General features: G+C 41.6%; 2 pseudogenes; both read left to right on the top strand.

The window, feature by feature from the left end:
- The first annotated feature begins 188 nt into the window (after nt 1-188).
- LOC144256495 (zinc finger and SCAN domain-containing protein 9-like) lies at nt 189-14,398 on the top strand (annotated as a pseudogene).
- A 714-nt stretch (nt 14,399-15,112) lies between these two features.
- Nucleotides 15,113-18,686, top strand: LOC144256494 (uncharacterized; annotated as a pseudogene).
- The last annotated feature ends 1,196 nt before the right edge of the window (nt 18,687-19,882 follow it).

Raw genomic sequence — 19,882 nt, 5'->3', positions numbered from 1 at the left:
CCGCCAATGAATGTACTAAACAATGCTAAGAGGTGTTGTTTGATTTTCCCATGGTATGGAATGATTTGCTGTGTGATGTTTACAGTATCTCCCAAAACCCATAAAATCTGAACAAATGAACAACGGACTGAACTCACTCCTTGGGACCACTGTGTCAGAATGGTTGTGAGTCCAGGCTCGAGCTTGCAATGAAGACTCTTGTGCAATTGCATCAGATTCAGCTCCTGGAGGTCTATTGGGGTCCCATGAATCTGGTATAACACTTCATGACAGGGTACATATACATTGGTACAGCCTTTCCTTGTTAATAGCAACCTTCTTGTTCATATTGAATGTTTTCACACATAATTTTCTAATAGCACTACATACATCTAGTGTCAATGTAACAATCCACTCTATGCTTTGAATACAACACTTACTGCTCTGCCACTGCAACTGATTTTTAAAGTGGACATGTCTCTTTCTCACCCTCTCTCCCTGCTCCTAATCTCTTCCCCTCCCTAGTCTGTAGTGAAACAGGATTACCTTTCTTCCCCATTTTAGGCAGAGTTATCTGTCCCTGAGTACACACCCACCATAGAAATGAAGTAATCCAGACTTTGGGAATAGTACCAGAAGATCTCAAAAATGACTATCTCTCAAATTAACAAGTGAATTACAACTCCAGACAGAGAACAGGTGGAATATAGCCTTTGAGCTACATTAAAAGTCCCCAGTTTCTGTTGATAGGTGGATAGGTTTCTGTTGATAGCCTTTAGGACAGGAGTCCCCTGTGTTTCTCCTTTGCTAGCAAAGCAATAAACCTTCTTTTTCCTTTTTCTCAAAACCATTTTCTCATTTTTGGATTGGCATCAGGGCAAGGACTGAGCTTTCAGCAACACTTTGGAGAAAGTTTTTTCTCACCATCATGGAAAGAGACAATGTAATCAACTTGCCACTGATAATATCCTATATCTAAGTTTTAGGATTAGTTGCAGATCTTGCAGAGTTGACCTCCAGCCATGGTAATGACTAGATTAGTCTTTGTAAAAGAAAGTTTGTTGTTTTAGTTTGTTTTTTGTTGTTTTTTTTTCAGCCTATGCAAAAAAAATCATGCAATTATAGTCACTGTATTCAAAAGATACTTAAAGTGAATAAGAGAGAGTTGCTAAGTTCCACAGAGCAAATTATTATACCCACTTATACTGAAATCCTCATACACAGTGGGTTAGTGAAAGAGTTATATGTGATACCAATATTTGGACATTTGGCATGAATGTATAGATTCTTTGTCAAGAATCCTCCAATTCCTTCCCTTCTTTTTTTTTTTCTCTTTTGGAGACCTCCCTTCTATAAGGTCCTTGCTTAGCATCTGGATTGACATCTTAAGTGACAGCCACCATTTTAAGGAAAAAGTTTCTCTTTCCCACCCGAGGGCATTTCTGAGAAAGGCTCACCACTCCCTCATACCAACCCAACCCTTAACTGCCCACATTAGGACCTACCCATCTCTTATTCCTGAGCCTCCCTGATAAAAGTCCCAGAACTCAAGCCTGTTTTGCCTCTCTCTCCTATAGAGAGATGGCCTTTATTTGTCAGCTTTGAGAAATAAACTCTTGTGTATATCTCTGCCTTGTCTCTGTCTCATTTCTCACTTACCTATCTCTTATTTCTCACTTTCCCTTCATTTTGGTGCCAAAACCCAGGATAGGCTGAGTTCCTGGTGTGCCTGCTCCCCTCTTTGAGGGTCACTGAGCATCCCCAGGCCCTGATCAGTATTCCATCAAGGGACCAGGTCCTCCATTTTGCTGAATGCCCTCTCTGCACTCATCACTGGACATTTTAGGTAAGACCCCTGTCTCCAGTCAACCTAAATGACCTATGGGTCCCAGGAAGTGACCATGGATCATCTGGCACTCCCAGGGTTACCATTTGGTCAGGGGAACCCCAGCCACAGCTTTCACAGCTACTGCTGATCCCTACTGTCAACTGAGTCTATAGGTGGTCTTTTATTAGGGTCCTGGGTATTGAGAAAAAAACACAGAGGATTATTGGGAGTTGTTTCTGGTGAGATTACCTCTCATCCTTGGGTTAATCTCTACAGGCTTCTGCCCCTTCTACAGGCTTCTGCCTCTACCACATAGTCCTGGCCAGGCACCCAAGTGCCTTGACAGACTCCTGCCCTGACACTTACCCAGTGGTGGTGACAATCCACTGAGCGTAACTGTCTTCTCAACTAGGTGATACTAGAGACTGGGGGACACCCCACCTCTAAACTCATTTCCTACATCTCACCCATGGGTGGCTCTTCATTCATTCCTTCCCATAGTCCCCTAGGCTGCCTCCTGGCTAATCTAGGGTCTCTCTCTTACACCTTGAATGTAAACCTTCCAAAACTTATCTGCTTGTGCAATCAGATCTGGCCTCAATATCCTTTGGATAATGACTCTAAATGGCTGCTTAATGGCACTCTAGATCCCAATATTATCAGGGATCTTTTCAACTATTGTGAACATTTGGGAAAATGGAAAGAGATATTATAAGTTCAGGCCTTCTCCTTTCTATGTTCTAAGCCCTCTCTCTCTGCAACTCTTGCTCTCCCTCACAAGTCCTCTTAGCTCTCACTTCGCCTATACCTGCTTCCAAAGGGACAGAAGATCCTACTCATGACTCCTTCTCCTTCAAACCAGCAGATGAGCCCCCACCATACCACAATTCTTTCTAATGAAGCCTCCTCAGCAACTGTCCCCATGGCCCCTCTGCCCTTTTCTCCTCCCACCACATGCTCATGAGCTGCCGCATCCCGACTCACATCTCTGTGTCCTGATAGTATAATCTGGGTTCATGTACCTTTCTCTTTGTCAGATCTTTCACAAATAGAAAAGTAGCTTGGGTCCTATACTTCAAGTCCCACCACATACATCAAAAAGTTTCAGTATCTGACTTGATCATATAATTTGGCCTTCCATGATGTCCATATGATTTTGTCTAACACCCTCCTTTCTGAGGAGTGCAGGAGAGTTTGAGAGCAAGCTAGAAATTATGCTGATGAAGTACATCAAACCTCCCCTGCCCATCCAATTGGCACTGAAGCAGTCCCTGATCAGGACCCCAATTGGCATTTTAATTCACATAGGGGAGTCACTAGTAACTAAACCAACTCATTACTTGCCTCATGGCAGGACCTAGAAAGGCAGCCCATAAGGCTATCAATTATGAAAGGCTTCAGGAAATCTTCCAAGATAAAAATAAAAATCCTTCAACATTTTTAGATTGCCTGACCAAGGCTTTATTACAATATACTAATCTGGACCCTGAAACTTCAGATGGGAGACAACTACTAATGACCTACTTTTTCTCCCAGATTTCCCCCAATATTAAGGCCAAACTAACATGCCTCAAAAGGGAGCCCCTAGATCTCCAAACTGAGGTTCTGAAAGTGGCCTTTAAGTGTATAACGAGAGAGAGGAGAAGGCCCGGAAGCAGAAATATCAGATGCTTGCTCAAGCCATTGGTCCAACCTTAGCATCTCCCTTGTTCCACTGACCATCTGTCCCTCAGGACTGCCAGGATCCTGTTTTAATGTGGTTAGACAGGTCACTGGGCTTATACATGTCCTAAGCCTCACAAGCCTCAGGACTTTGTCCTAAATTCCATCAGAAGGGACACTGGGCCATTGACTGTCCCTGAGCCTATAGCAGCCCCCAGCCATCTGGCCCTTCTGATTCTCCTTTCCAACTTTTAGGACTGGCTGCAGAGGACTGATGAGTCCCAGGTCCCCCATCATCTGTCCACTGCCATCACTCTGTGGGGACCCAAGGTAACTCTGCATATTTCAGGTAGGTCTGTCTCCTTCCTCCTAGATACCAGAGCTATATATTCAGTCCTCAAGGAGTTCTGGGGGCCTACTACTCATTCAATGACTTCTATTGTCATGGTAGAGGGTTAACCTTACCAACCCTTATAGACACTTATTTTTGTTTGTGCTTTTGGCTCTCTAATTTTTACTCACTCCTTTTTAGTCATTCCACAGTGCCCTGTTCTCCTTATGGGAAGGGACATCCTCACAAAGTTGGGGGCTATGCTTTCCTTCTCCCCTCATATACACTTCCATCCAGACTCTCCAGATACCCTGATCTTCACCCTTACCTTAGGACCATACCCTATTCTATCTGCCAGTGCCTTCCCATTACCTCTTTCTGAGGTGGACCCTACTGTCAGGGATGCTTCAAGTTCTATCACGCTGCACCACAAGCCCATTCATATTTGTCTCAAAGACACCCTCCATTTTTTGGCCCAATCACAGTACCCGCTCTCCCAACAAAAACTCCCAGGCTTACAGCCTATCATTCAAGATCTCTTTTTGAAAGGGATTTCCTAAACCTACTCATTCCCCTTATAACACCCTCATCTTAGCAGTTAAAAAGCCTAATGGTTTCTACCTCTTGGTCCAAGACCACCATTCCATCAACTCTGCAGTCATCCCAATCCACCCCATAGTAATCCTTACATCTTTTTCTCCACCATTCCTTCCAGGACCTCTTACTTCTCAGTACTAGACCTGAAATATGCCTTCTTCTGTATTCCCCTCCATTCTGACCCTCAAGACATTTTCATCTTTATATGGATAGACCCTGAGTCTTATAAGTCCACTCAGCTGACATGGACAGTTCTCCTCGAAGTGTTCAGAGACAGTCATCATATCTTCAGACAGGCCTTGGTTAAGGACCTAGCATTCATACATCTCATTCAGTCTATGGTCCTACAGTATGTTGATGACCTCCCTCTTTGCAGTCCCTCCTTTGAGGTCAGTCATCAGGTCACCTGTAAACTTCCTAACTTCCTTTCTGCCCATGGCTATATGGTTTCTCCACCCAAAGTACAGCTTTCTTTGACAATAGTAACATACCTAGGCCTCCTCCTGACCCCTACACACAAAGCCATTACAGTTGATAGAAAAGGCCTTATTGCTAATATACCAATGCCCTCTACTAAGGAAGAAATTTTCTCCTTTCTTGGTATGGCAGGATTCCTCAGAGCTTGGATTCCTAACTACTCTATATTGGCTAAGCCTCTATATGACGCAGCCGGGGACCTACTCTCTGAACCCCTATTACACTCTGTTACAAATCCCTTCACCAGGCTCCAGCAGGCCCTCCACTGGGCCCTCCTCCAGGCCCCTGCTCCCCATCTCCCTGATCTCACATGCCCATTTCACCTTTACATGGTTGAAAAGCAAGGATTTGCTCTAGGGGTCTTCAGACACATGCTGGAGTCAACATTTGCCCCTGTGGCTTATCTATCAAAGGGTCTTGGCCCTACTGCTCAGGGATTGGCCCCTTGCCTACAAACATGGCTTCAGCCTCTTTACTCATTAACGAGTCAAAGAAACTCACCTTTGGAGTCCCACTCACCATCCTGGCTCCTCATCACCTAAAGGAACACTTCACCTACAAGGGTTTACATTCTTTACCCCACTGTCACCTTTTGTCTCTAAAAGTTTCCCTGGTGGAAGATCCCCATCTTACTTTCCACACATGCTCAGCTCTAAACCTTGCTACTCTCCTCCCCACTCCTCAGGACTCTTCCATTTCTTCTCATCTTACCCATTCATGCATTGAAACTCTGGAGGAACTTCTTCCATATCCTTCCCACTACAGGAAGGCCTCTTGCTCCAGGCAACATACACATGGTTCACAGATGGCTCCTCCTTCCTTCAGTGGGGAGTTCATCAGGCAGGGTATGCTATAGTCTTTCTAATCTCCATTGTGGAAGCAGCTCCCCTTCCCAATAATATATCCAATCAGCAGGCTGAACTTGTTGTTCTCATAAGAGCATTCACTTTGGCAAAGGGAGCCTCCCTTAATGTCTACACTGACTCTCAATACACTTTCCACATATTTCTCTCCACTCTGCTATTTGGAAGGAGTGTGAATTCCTTACCACCAAGAGAACTTCAATTATTAATGCCCTCTTTATCTCTGATCTTCTTCAGGCCTCAAAGCTTTCCACTGCCATTGGAATCTCACATTATATATCCCATCAGACAGACACCTCCTTTGTGACACTCAGCAACAAAAAGGCAGACTCTAAGGCAAGGGACACTGCCCTCCAACAGCCTACCCCAACTGCTATCCTCTGCCTTGCTAGTCCCCTGATGGACTCTTTCCCACCTGACACTCAACAGATGCTTACCTTCCTTCACAAGCTCTTTCACCCTAACATCACATCTTTAAAACAATTTCTCACATCCCACCTTAAATTCTCTCCATAGGACCTACAATTTCTCTCTACCCTCTCTGCCTCCTGTGAAATCTGCCAAAAAAAAATAAATAATCCCACCTCCAATCTCCACCCACCTGCCTTCCCTTCACACCAGGCAAGAGGATATCACCCTTACTCTAATTGGCAGCTGGATTTCATCAATATGCCCCCAGTCAAGCAGTACAAATTTCTCTTGGTACTTTTAGACACCTTCTCAGTATGGGTCAAGGCTTTTCCTCCCACCAATAAATGTGCCCCTATGGTAGCCAACATCCTCATTGAACACATTCTTCCCCTTTTGGCCTCCCTTCCTTGCCCCAGGCTGATAATTGTCCTGAATTTACTTCCCATGTTTCACAGTCTATAGCTAAGGCACTCAACATCTCCTCCCTTTTTCATATCTTCTACCATCCCCAGTCCTCTGGCAAGGTGAATGTACCAACCAGACCTTGAAGAACATTCTCACTAAACTATCCCTTGAATTACATTTAGAATGGATTAAACTCCTTCCCTTGGCTCTTCTTAGGTTATGAGCCTTCCCAAAGAAGCCACTCAACATCTCCCCTTTTGAGCTTCTATATGGACAACCTGTTTCCATGCTCAGCTCAACACCCACTCATTCTCCACTACCCCCTTGCTCCTCATACTTTCTGGCCCTTTCTTGCATATAATTAGGAATATTCTTTGGCAATACAGTAATGATATTCTAGCAAAGCCTAGTTATGCCTCTTCTCTTTCTCCTTCTCTGTCTGCTGGTGACTTGACTTTTTTTTGAGAGAGAGAGAGAGAGAGAGAGAGAGAGAGAGAGAGAGAGAGAATTTCAATATTTATTTTTCAGTTTTTGGTGGACACAAGTTTTTTTTGTTTTGTTTTGTTTTTTTTTGTATGTGGTGCTGAGGATCAAACCCGGGCCGCACGCATGTCAGGCAAGCACGCTACCGCTTGAGCCACATCCCCAGCCCAAACCTGGTACTTTTTAACTGCCCCAACAGGCCCCCTTTCTCCTCTCAACTCTTCACAAAATGGACTGGACACTATCAGATCATTCTTACCACCACCTCTATTGCCCACCTTGAGGGCATCCCATATTGGGTTCATAACTCCCATTTAAAATGACTTTTCTCTTCCCCTTTATACTGTGACACCCACAGGCCTTCTCAAGCTGTGTTTCTCCAAGAACAAAACCCCCAATCTTCCTTTGGTCTCTGAGGACCACAAGGACACTGCAAAACCATGAATACCATCCTTCCCTTTTTTCATTTTTGACCTCCTGCCTTATTCTGCAGTCACCTCCTAGGGGTGCCATTACCAGGAATTACCATTCCAGTTTCTAGGAGACTTATAGCAATTTGCTCAAACCATACTAACCATACAGTCTCAGCTTGATTCTTTAGCTGCTGTTGTTCTGCAGAATTGAAGGGGCCTTGATATTTTTAAAGTCAAAAAGGAAGACTTTGTCTGCACCTACATGAGGAATGCTATTTTTATGTCAGTCAATCTGGTATAGTAAAGGTCCAGATAAAACAATTCCAACAGGACCTTGAACATTGGAAACAACAGCTCTCCTCTACTGAAGGATGACAGCTAAGTAACCCCCTTCCCCAGTGGGCATTTCCCTTCTCCTTGTCATAGGCCTTCTGTTAACTCTTGCCCCCTGCATCATTAAATTGGTTCAAGACCAGATCCAAAATTCCTCACCAAAAATTGAGGTTCTGAGCACAGCATTCCAACACCACTCAACCTCCATCATCATTCCAATGGCATCCCATCCCCTAATGAAGGATTCAAATGCCACACTTTACCAGCAAGAAGCAGTTATAGAAGATTGACCTACATCCCTGTTCCCTAATGATCCCAATAAAAACAAAAAAGAGGGGAATATAAGGTCCATGCTTAGCCTCTTAAGTGACAGCTGCTATTTTAAGGAAAAAGTTTCACTTTCTGACCCAAGGGAGTTTCTAAGAAAGGCTCACCACTCCCTCATACCAACCCAACCCTTAACTGTCCACATTAGGACCCTCTCAACTCTGATTCCTGAACCTCTCCCATAAAAGTCCCAGAACTCAAGCCTATTTTGTCTCTCTCCTATAGATAGATGGCCTTAATTTGTCAGCTCTGAGAAACAAACTTGTGTGTATCTCTGCCTGGTCTCCATCTTTTTTTTCTTGCTTGCTCATCTCATTCCTTGCTTTCCCTTCACCTCCCTTCCTTTTTTCATTCCTCCTCCTCCTCCTTCTCCTCTCTCTAATTTATTTTTTAAATCACAGCAGAGTCAGTAATTCCAAAATTAGTTTTGTAGTCTCCTGTCCATGAGGACAGTATTTTCAGTAGGAATTTCCAAATCTAAGTTGAAAATTAACCCTTCAAAATTAACAAAATTAACACAAAATACTGCTACATGTGAACGACTCCAAACATAGAGATGGGAGGCAATCTATCTGAGAGCTATTTACAGATAAGTTCAGTGTGCTGCCCACTTGACTCTAGGTTTGGGCCTGAGTCCTATAGTTAGCTCACTCAATGAGCACATATAAACCAGCTGCCAGTAAAACATTTGGGTAGTCTCATAAATAAAATGGAAGAGAATAATATATTTAAAGCTATATTATTAAAGTTCAAGAGAAGTTGAGCATTTCTCCCATTACTTAATTGGTTAGGAAAGTTTGTAGGGAGGGCTTCAAAAGTAAATATAGCATTTTGAAGAAAGCAATGAGTATTTGAGCAAATTTTCCTCATGTTGGTGCTATTAATGATTATACATATATGTACCTATATATGTATGAATATATGTGTATGTATATTTATGTGTATATATGTGTATGTATATTTGCATGTGTGTGTGTGTGTGGAGAGAGAGAGAGGAAGACAGAGACAGAAACTGACTCTCACTATGTTGCCTAGTGCCGCAATCTGGCTGGGCACAATTCAGGAGCCACTTGTCAAAAGAAACTAACTTTATTTTTAGAACCACACATGCCAAACAAAACAGCTCCTCAGGAAAAACCCTCAGAGCCCAACTGCCACCACCGGCTTCCCACAAGCCTCTCCCCCAACCACAAGCCTCTCCACCTCCCACAATCCTCCTGCTCTTGAGGCCAATTGGCTGAGTCGCGTGGATGGAGCCAAAAAAGTCCCCCAATGAGCAGCTCCGTGGTCTGAAAGGGCAGGGAAACAGCCCAATGAGCATCACCCAAGAGGAGCCAATCAGCTAGAAGTTGCTGGGGCCGCTGTGAGCCAATCATCAGCCGGCAGCTAGAAATTTGCTGGCAGCTGGAAGTTTGCTGGGGCCCCATCGGCTGTGGCTCTCAACAGCCTAGGCCTAAAACTCCTGCGCTCAAAGGATCCTTCTGCTTCAGCAAGTGCTAGGACGACAGGAATGAGCCAGCCCATCAGGATTCACACTGAAGGAACTGAAGTAAAATGTGAAACTTGGATTTATTTAATGCCTTCAGAAGAGTAGGTTGAGGGATATAAAGAAATTAATAGAGCTACAGTTTTAGAGTTAAAACACATCTTGGAAACTCCAATAACACCGAATATACTTTCTTACTGTTATAATAAAATAAGGAGCTTCAATTAAAATAAAACAAAGCTTATGCAATACCACAATTTTGTTTTGGCATAACAAAACTGATATGTGACTAACAGTATATATGGTTATACTCTTTTGTACCAGTAATGCTTATTTATTATTATTACTATTATTATTGGTACCAGGGATTGAAGTTGGGGTCACTTAACAGCTAAGCCACATCCCCAGCCCTATTTTGTACTTTATTTTATTTAGAAACAGGATCTCACTGAGTTGTTTAGCACCTCGCTTTTGCTGAGGCTGGCTTTCAACTCACTATCCTCCTTCTTCAGTTTCCCAAGTTGTTAGGATCACAGCCAAGGCGCCCAATTTCTATATATATATTTTGTCGTAGATAGACTGAATACCTTTATTTTATTTACTTATTTTTATGTATTACTGAGGATCAAACCCAGTGCCTCACACATGTGAGGCAGGCGCTCTACCACTGAGCTACAGCCCCAGCTCCCTCTTTGTATTCTTAATGTAGACTTTATCTCTTCCTGCCTTCCCTTTCCCTTCCTTCCTTTCTTCCTTCCTTCCTTCCTTTCTTTCTTTCTTTCTTTCTTTCTTTCTTTCTTTCTTTCTTTCTTTCTTTTTAATTAAAGAATAGATTTTTAATTTGTCCCAGAAAACATCTGTAATCCCAGTGGCTTCAGGGGCTAAGGCAGGAAGATCACCAGTTCAAAGTCAACTCAGCACAGCGAAGCACTAAACTACTCAGTGAGACCTGTCTCTAAATAAAAATATAAAATAGTGCTGGAGATGTGGCTCAGTGTTCCAGGGCCCCTGAGTTCGATCCTAGTATTCCTACTCTTAAAAAAAAAAAAGGCCTTGAGTTGCATGGTAGCTCTCCCCTTTGATCGCAGCAATTAGGGAGCTTTGAGGCAGGAGGATAGCAAATTTGAGAAGAGCCTGGGTAATTTAGCCAGACTCTGTCTCAAAAAATGAAAAAGGCTGGGATGTAGCTCAGTTATAGAGGACCCCTGGGTTTAATTCCCAACACAATAAAGGCATTGTGAATGTGATTTATGGACTCTTATGCAGTCACTAAATTAGATACAAGACAGACAAAAGATATCTGAAGATACAGTACATGAATACCTGAAGTGAAAATTTTAAAATAATAGAGGGAGAGAAAGCTAAATGTAAAATAGCTTAACGACATTTTGTGTGTGTGTGTGTACGAGAGCACACCAGAGACATCACAATAATAAATATAAATTCCAAACTAACAGTAAAAGTGACATTCTCAGAGAATTCAACTAAGGAAGAACAGAGAAGGGTTCCCCTTTTACTTTATTAATTTTGGCATTTCTGAGGGGTTTTTTTTAACCACAATAAATGTATTAATTTTTTAAATCAGCATTTCAATAGTCAATTGTCTATGTTTCATCCTTTCAGGTTATGCTGGTGTTGTGGCTCAGTGGTAGAGCACTTGCTTAGCGAGTGTGAGGCCCTGAGTTTGATCTTCTGCACCACACAAAAAGATAAATAAAATAAAAGGTATTGTGTTCATCTACAACTAAAAAATAATTTTAAAAAATAAAATAAAAACTTGAGTGTGACGCACACACGCATGAAATTCTGATTATGTGACACAGTGCTTAAAGAGAACTGGATGTCAGAGGAGAGTAGGGGAAAGGGAAAAGGAATGGGAAAGACAGTAGAATTAAACGGACATCAATTCCTTGTTCATATATGGATACACCATCAGTGAAACTCCACACCATGTACAACCACAAAAATGGGTCGGTATGACATGTCAAAATACATTCTACTGTCATGTACAACTTAAAAGAACAAATAAAAATTAAAGGGGGGGGGGGGAGGTAGTAGAAATCGATTCCAAGGTGAGGTGGGCGTAGGAGGTAGGACACCTAGACTCGGAATCTTAGATCCTCCCGCAAGTGCCTCAGCTCCGTGGGTCGCCGGGACTGGCCAGTCAGCATCTTCCCCGCGGAGCCTTTATTTCTTTCAAGATCCAGGTCAAGCCGGAGGAGTAGCCCAGTACCTTCAGCGCTAGTTTCGGCCTGGTGAGTTGACCCCTGGGACTGGGGTTGGGGAGGGTGGGGCTGAGAAAGCGGTGTGGACTGTGGGGTTGGAGTACTCCGAAGGAACCCAGGTCTGTGCCACCCCGGGCTGGATTTAGCGACTTTGCATGGGAGGGGGCTGAGGGGACTGAGAGGCTAAAGGGTTTCCAGGGTGAATAACGACCACAACATTAGGACTCTGGGAACGCAGGCAACTCAGGAATTATCCTCCGGGGAGAGGAAACTAAGGGACAAATTAGGAAAAATAAACGATTTTGCAGCCTTTTTCAGCAAAGTCGGTATGGCTACCCTCTGACCTTTTGGTTCTTAAAAGCTGATTAAAAGGCATTGAATGAGCTGATTTTCAAGAGCACAAGGTGATCATTCCCTTTCCCTTAGTTCATTGATTCTCAAACTTTATGGTGCATACAAATCAGAGGGGTGTGTTAAAGGTGCATATTACAGTGTTCCCTAAGGTTCTTTCCCACGTCCCCACCGGGATTCAGATTCCCTAGATGTTTGTCAAAGAGTCTTCCTGGCTGGAATCCAGCTGCTGCGTGATACTTCCTGACATTTTGGAGACACACAGATCTCCTAGGTCTCAGGCACTGCCTGGGTTTACAGAAAACTGGCTTGGATACTTCCTAAGACTGTGCTCCAAAGATTTGGCCTTGGGTAACCTACTGAACTTTCCCTGCCCTACATTTCTTATCTGGTGAAATGATTATAACAAAAACTCAGAGGATAATTGTATTAAATAGGGTCCTGTTTGTGTCCTAAAGCAAACTGAAGATTTGTGTGCATGTTGGATGTTACTTTTAGGAAGCAGCAGGGTAGTATGGAAAGCTGACAGGACTTGGAACCTATCTAAGCTTTTCTTTCTGTAAACCTGGTGAATATAATACCAACTTTAAATGGTTGTTTTAAAGAATAATTTAAGAAAGCTCAAGAGAAAGTGTAAATAAATGTTGGTTTGCTCATTTTGAGAACAATATTTCCATTCATTTGTTTTCTGCTTTGCTTTTTTATACAGTGAGTTTAAACTTTTTATCCAGACATTGGTGAGTGATCTGTGTGGTCCCTAATTCATGGAATATTTCCTCCATGAACTCTGTTTGGTAAAGGGATTTTTTTTCTTTTTTCTCCAGTGCTAAGAATAAAAATCAGGGCTTCATGTGTGCTTGGCACATGCCCTACCACTGAACTATAACCCCGCCCCCATGAGCTCTATATTATTACTATTTCTTTTTCATATACAGAAATTGAAAGAACTTAAGAAATTGGCACAAGATCACACAATTAGTAAACGTTAGAACTAGAATCAGACCTAGGTCAGAGTACCTTGAAAGTCTCTTTGTCCATTATAACTTTATATTTTTCTACTAGTTCTATTCTTTGTTCATCAGGTCATTCACTTTACTTTTTAAGCAAAAAGCTTTAGGCTCTATGATGATTATATTATCAGTTTCTATCATGATTTATTGCCATTTTCTCTATAAACAATTATTTTTACTGATTAGGAGGGAGCCTCCCAGGGTGTGTCTTGAAGCATAGCTCCAGCTGGAAGGTACTTTAAGAACTATTCAAGGTCAAGATGAACACAGAGTCAAAGGAGGCTTTTATCCCTGAATGTTCAAGCTCCTGAGATATGGGAAGAGCTTCTGACAATGAAAGTTGAGCCAGAAAGTCACTTCCATAGTCAGGAACCCAGACTGAAAAGCAGTAACCCACTGGCAAGGGAAATCTTCCGAAGACACTTTTGGCAGCTCTGATACCAGGAGACACCTGGACCAAGGGAGGCTCTAACCCAGCTTCAAGAACTTTGCTACCAGTAGTTGAGGTCACAAGTAAGCACAAAGGAGCAGATTTTGGATGTATAGTTCTGGAGAAGTTCCTCTCCATCCTACCCAAGGAGCTTCAGGGCTGGGTAAGGGAACATTGTCCAGAGAGTGGGGAAGAAGCTGTGATTTTGTTGGAGGACCTGAAGAGAGAGCTTGATGAACCACAACATGAGGTAGGAAGAGAGTTTTGTGAAGGAAAAGTGTCTTTGTGGAACAGCAAGAGTCCCTGTGTCGACTGTTCCTTGACTTTGGTAATAAAATAAGATCTTCTTTTCTGCTTCCTTTTTTTCTAGGAAGTGTTTCTTCAGTTCATTTCTTTAGAAATCAGATCTTGTCTCTCTGTCCCCAGATGGTAACTCACCACCAAGTAAAAGTCCTCTCTAAAGAAATAGTGCCTGTAGCAGAGCAGACATTACTGAGCCTTCAGTCCCAGCCTACAGAGTCCCAGATCACATGTGACCCCACTCAGGAGTCCCATGCTATTGGAGAGACAGGTGAGAGACAGAGTTTATCTATTGTTGAACATATCTCACCTGGTCAAGTAAACCAATAAATCACAGCTGGGGAAATGAGGCATCTAATGAGTCTTTACCAGATAACAGTAATGCTCAGTGCTTCTGAATGCCTAGTGTGCTCATCTTTGACTCATCTTATGCAAGCATCTTCCTCCTGAGTACCATCCTGAAGCTCTCTGGAATTCTGGCACATGATTATTAGAAAACTTTCAGAACTTGCTGTGGGGCATAGCTGTAAAGGATAGGTTTCAAGGTTTTACAGATATAGGTTCAGATCATGGCTTTGCCCTGTGGAAGTTGCTTATACTGGGCAGATTAGTTAACCACTTGGCCTTAGCTCTCTTATCTACAAAATGGAAGTAATAATAGTATTTTTTAGTCTATTCAGGCTTTCATAACAGAATGTCACAGACTGGTGACTTAAACAACAGAAATTTATTTTCTCACAATTCTGAAGGCTGGAAGTCTAAGATCAGTATATATCAGGTTTGGGTTTTGGGCATCTCTCTTCCTGGCTTGTACACAACGATCACCCTGTATCCTTATACAACCTCTCCTCTACATGTATGCAGAGAAAGAGAGATAGAGATCTGGTGTCTCTTCTCATGAGGACATTAGTCCCCACCCTATAACTTTATTTAACCTTAGTCACCTCCTCAATGGCCTTATCTCCAAATAATCGCATTGAGGGTTAGAACCTAAACATATGAATTGTGAGAGAACACAAGTTAGTCCATAACAATTGTGTACTTCAGAATATTATCGTAAGCATCAAATAAAAACAGTCTGTGAAAATCCCTTAGCATGCATTATGGTACAGACATGGCAGCTGTTCTTATAAGAACTCACCCACTAGTAGCATCTTTGGCACTTTGAGTTTGCACTTGGCCATAGAAAGATATGAGAAGTATGCTTAGTAGGTAAAAGACTGTATGAGAAGATCCAGTGGAATCAGACTTTGTGATTTCTTTTTTTTTTAATTTTTTGGTTGTTGATAGACCTTTATTTTATTTAGTTATATGCGGTGCTGAGAATAGAACCCAGTGCCTCATATATGCCAGGCAAGTGTGCTACTGCTGAGCCACAGCTTTGCATATAATCTTAGTGGTGGTAGTGGCCACCCTTGTGAACATAGTACTGGGCGCTTGGGGCTGAGTCAGCTGCCTTCCCATTCTAGCTCTCCCTGTAGGAACTGGCTTCAGCTTTCCTCTAGTTATCTACACGTAACATAAAAATCTCTTGCTGACTTTTTATTAGCCTTCTACCAATCAATCTATAGCAAGATTCTTGTTCTTTTCACAGTCACATTATTCCCATCTATATCAAAGCTATTTTCATTGCCTATGTCTAGCCAATATTTCATCTACCCTAGCAATCATATAGTTACTGTATATTTCTATTATATTGAACACATCTCTTGGCTTAAATTAAAATAGACTTGTTGAGTAAATTCCATGTACACTGCAGACCTTCCCTTGGCTCCCATAATCTTGTCAGATTATAATTCCTTCTGGTTTCATTTTCCTCCTTTATGAGCATCTTTCCTGCCAGTTCTTTTGTTTCTTTCCTCTTCTTTTCTCTATTTATTTATTTTTTAATTTTCTAGCCATCATTTCCTTTCTTCTACCTCCTGAACTGCCTCTAGAATCTTACTGAGAACCCTCTCCCAACCTTTCTAGGAAGCACAGCTCAGTAAATTCATCCACCTACACATACATCTGTTGAGGCATTCATTTGTTGAACTATTAAGTATTGACTCTGGCTATAGGAGAGTATCCAAAGGGCTTCTATAAATTAGAGTTCTCACTATAGAATATTAATTCAGCTTATTGAGTTTCTTTTTAGTTCATGCTGATTACAAAAAAATCAATATAGAAGCTTATATAATGAAAAAATGAAAGTTCTCTAAATCCTTGCACTTAGGAGTAACTAGTCTTGACAATTTGCTGTGTATTTTCCAGACTTTTTTCTATCTATATATAATATGTCTGGCTATACATCTGTCCTATCTTCCCCTGACCCAGTTCATTTATATATATAATTTTGGGGGGGTGGTGCTAAGAATTAAACCCAGGGCCTTGTACATGTGAGGTAAGCACTCTACCAACTGAGCTATATCCCCAGCCCCTTACCACCAATTTTTTTAAAGAGGTGGAATAGAGCAGCTCAGCAGCCTGAGGCAGGAGGATTGCAAGTTCAAAGCTAGCCTCAGCAACTTAGCAAGACCCTGTCTGGAAACAAAAAATAAAAATGGCTGGGGATGTGGCTTCGTGGTTAAGTGCCCCTGGATCCAATCCTTGGTACCAAAAAAAGAATAAAAATAAAGAGACAGGATAATAACATCAAGGGGGGTTGTGTTGAGTCAATTTGATAATACATATGAAAGTGTTTAATAAGCCATGAAGGCCGTATAAATAGTAATTATTAAAATGTGGAATGTATTCTGGTTTTTATATTCTCCCTAGTTCCTTGAACATTTCAGATGTAATTGTGAAGTTTGAACAAAAGGGAAGTACGAATCCTACTTATGGCACATCTGTTCTATGGAGACAAATTTCTGTTTTCCAAACCTGTTGCAATTCCCCAGCCAAAAGGAGGAGAAGAGCCATGGCCTAACAACAGAGGAGTCCTAAGAGGTACCTACTCAGGTATGTGAAGAACAATACAGTTAAATGTGGAAGAAAGAATCAGATATTTTGGTCAAAAGAGGAGGTCAGAGGCTGTTTTCTTTGGGTTTCATCTGGGTTGCAAGTTGGAAGTCCAAGATCACACAGCAGCTGCTTTCCAGTATTTAGACAATTTGGGTCTGTTTCTCACCATTTTTTCCTGATGCTTCTCTAAGCAAAGAGGTCATAATTTGGTTGTCTGGACACTGCCCAATATGGATAGTGGTGTAGCCTTTGCCTTAGGTGTCAACGTTGGGCCAATCAATTGAGATCATAAAATAGTTGAACTGGTTTCAATCCTTTCCCTTTTCTTCATTTATTCATTCAATAAACATTTTTGAGGAACTACTATGTGCCAGGCATTATTCTAAGGCAATAAAATATATCTTGCTCTCATAGAGATTATATTGTAATAATGGAGAGACAATGAACAACATAAAAATAAGGCCATCTAGTATGCTGGAAGGTAATAAGTGTTGTTGAATAAATAACAAATAGAACAAGATAAGGGAGGTTCAGAGTGCAGTGGGACTCGGCACAATGGCATGTACCTGTAGACCCAGCTACTACTCAAGCAGGAGGGTTACTTTAATTTAGGATTTTGAGACCAGGGTAGGCAACATAACAAGACCCCCATCTCAAATTTAAAAAAAAAGAGCAACACATTAAGCAAAGAGATTGCTTTATTAATTAGAAGAATTAAGATAGGCCTCATTAGAAGGTAAGCATTGAACAAACACTAGAAGGAAGTGAGGGAAGGCCTTGCTCTTTCCAGAAAAGGAGAGGTGCTAGAGCAGAAAGGACTTATGGGAATACAACTTGGATGGCTGTGGATTTGAAAGTCATGAAGTACTACTTGAAATACCTGGAATGGTAAAGCTTGATATTTGTTCCATAAATGAATGAGTCAATATATAAAGTAACTTTCCTTGGAAACTGTCTCTTTGAAGCTTCCTATCTCAAAAGGGAAAAAAACTCCTAAGAGTAAACTCCAGAAAAGCCACCCTGATCTTTATCTTCCCACATCCATGGAAGAAGCATAAAAATTTTCCCCAGGCTAAGTTCACATGGGGATAGACTGAGCCACATTTTGATAATGAAGGCAAACTTTCCTCGTTACCTATGAAAAGATATTAACACACGAGCTCTTCAACTTTTAAAATCTTCCATATGGTATGATGTATGTCTGTGGACATAGTGATCCTATCATAGATGCTGGATCAAGTGACATTTATTTAGGGAAATACTGTCCTAAGGTAGTAGAACCACATGGGGAAATGTTTCATGGTCAGACCAGGGAGATATCACACCAGGATCCTCGAAATGAAGAAGTTAGTGAACCTAATGGTGGGATAGAGAGGCAGTGGAAAAACTCCTTAGGAGATGGGCAACACAAATGTGATGTTTGTGGAAAGAACTTTGCTCAGAGTTCAGGTCTCATTTGACATCAAAGAACTCACACTGGTGAAAGGCCCCATGAATGTAATGAGTGTGGGAAGACCTTCAGTAGAAGTTCTGGCCTTTTTAATCACCAAGGAATCCATAATATATAGAAGCAGTACCACTGCAAAGAACATGGGAAGGCTTTCAGCCAGAGTTCGGGTTTTATCCAGCATCAGAGAATCCACAAGGGCAAAAAGCCCTATCAGTGCAGCCAGTGCAATAAGAGCTGCAGTTCTTGTTCATTTCTTATTGAGCATCAGAGAAGCCACACAGGGGAGTGACCTCACCAGTGCTTAAAATGTGGAAAAAGCTTTAACTGCCACTGCAATCTTATCCGCCATCAGAAGATCCATGTAGGGGCTGATCCTGTCTAGCCCTGCTTTAGTATGTTTTCTGGAGCACTGGCCAAGTTTTGTGAGGAAGATAAGATGAGAAAATGCCTCTTTCCTTCCTGTCTCCACTAAATATATTTGGAACAAATACTAACCAATGACCCAGTCACTTCCCAAGAGGAATGTGTGGGTTTTTGAAGCTGCTGCTTTCCATTTTGTTCATTTGCCCTTTTCCTGTTCTTACTACTTTGACCCTTTTTAAAATTATCTTTTAGATGGCTGCTAATATAATAAATGGCATTGCTTACATCAGCACACATAAAAGATCTGGTATTTGTGTTTAATTCCTAAAAATAACAGAACTCTGCTCATGTTTTATAATAGATGGGTCTTTGGTGTTCCCTGAGACCCATGCCTACATTATAAACTCCTTTCCACCCTACTGGTTCCTTCTGATTCTGCCTTAGAATAGTGACCAGCATTGGCTTGGTGCTTCAGTGTTTACAGAAGGCATCCCTTTACCTAACCACCATTGTTCCTTACAATAATCACACAGGGAAATAAGTTTTATCATTATCCCATTTTACAGATGAGGTATCGCAAATTCAGAAAGTCCCAAGCATCAGAACTAAACCTGAAGCCTGAACTTTTCAATAATCTCTTCCTTTTGGAATAATTTTAGACTTATAAAAAAAGATTAGAGTTTTCCTATACCTTTTACCAGGTTCTAATGTACACTTTTAATATCATGTCTCTTTGATAACCCTAGGATTGTAACCACAAATTCTAATCTCCTTAAAATTCGGATTTCCTTAGTCACCTGAAATTACCTTAGTATTTTTCTATCACATCTTCAGTGTTACAAAAAAATCACTTGTATTCTGATTACAAGGTCACACCAAAGACTTCTGAGTAGAAGGACACCTCAAGGAATTGAACACTGACTAGATAAGATGCTACACAAGCTACTGTTGGAAATCTCCTAATTCTTTCTCTTATGTTTGCTTAAGTCCAGAGAAAAACAATTCTTCCATGTATAGATCTTTAAAAAAAAAATCAAAGAAGAGTTCGTAGCCTTGTGAGTTCTCAAATCTCTCAAAGGAAACTCTTTCTAGCGCAGTTTACTCAAGGGAAAGAAGAATCTCCTCCTCCTTGGGATGAAAACAAGTCTTAAGGCTTGAAGATATCAAAAGATTTCTTTGCTTTTTGTATTCCCTTTTATGATCTCTCTTCCATTT

This window comes from Urocitellus parryii, chromosome 8 (assembly GCF_045843805.1).
Source record: "Urocitellus parryii isolate mUroPar1 chromosome 8, mUroPar1.hap1, whole genome shotgun sequence".
NCBI lineage: Eukaryota > Metazoa > Chordata > Mammalia > Rodentia > Sciuridae > Urocitellus > Urocitellus parryii.
Note: the sequence above shows the minus strand (reverse complement) of the source record. Positions and strands in the feature narration are given on the sequence as shown.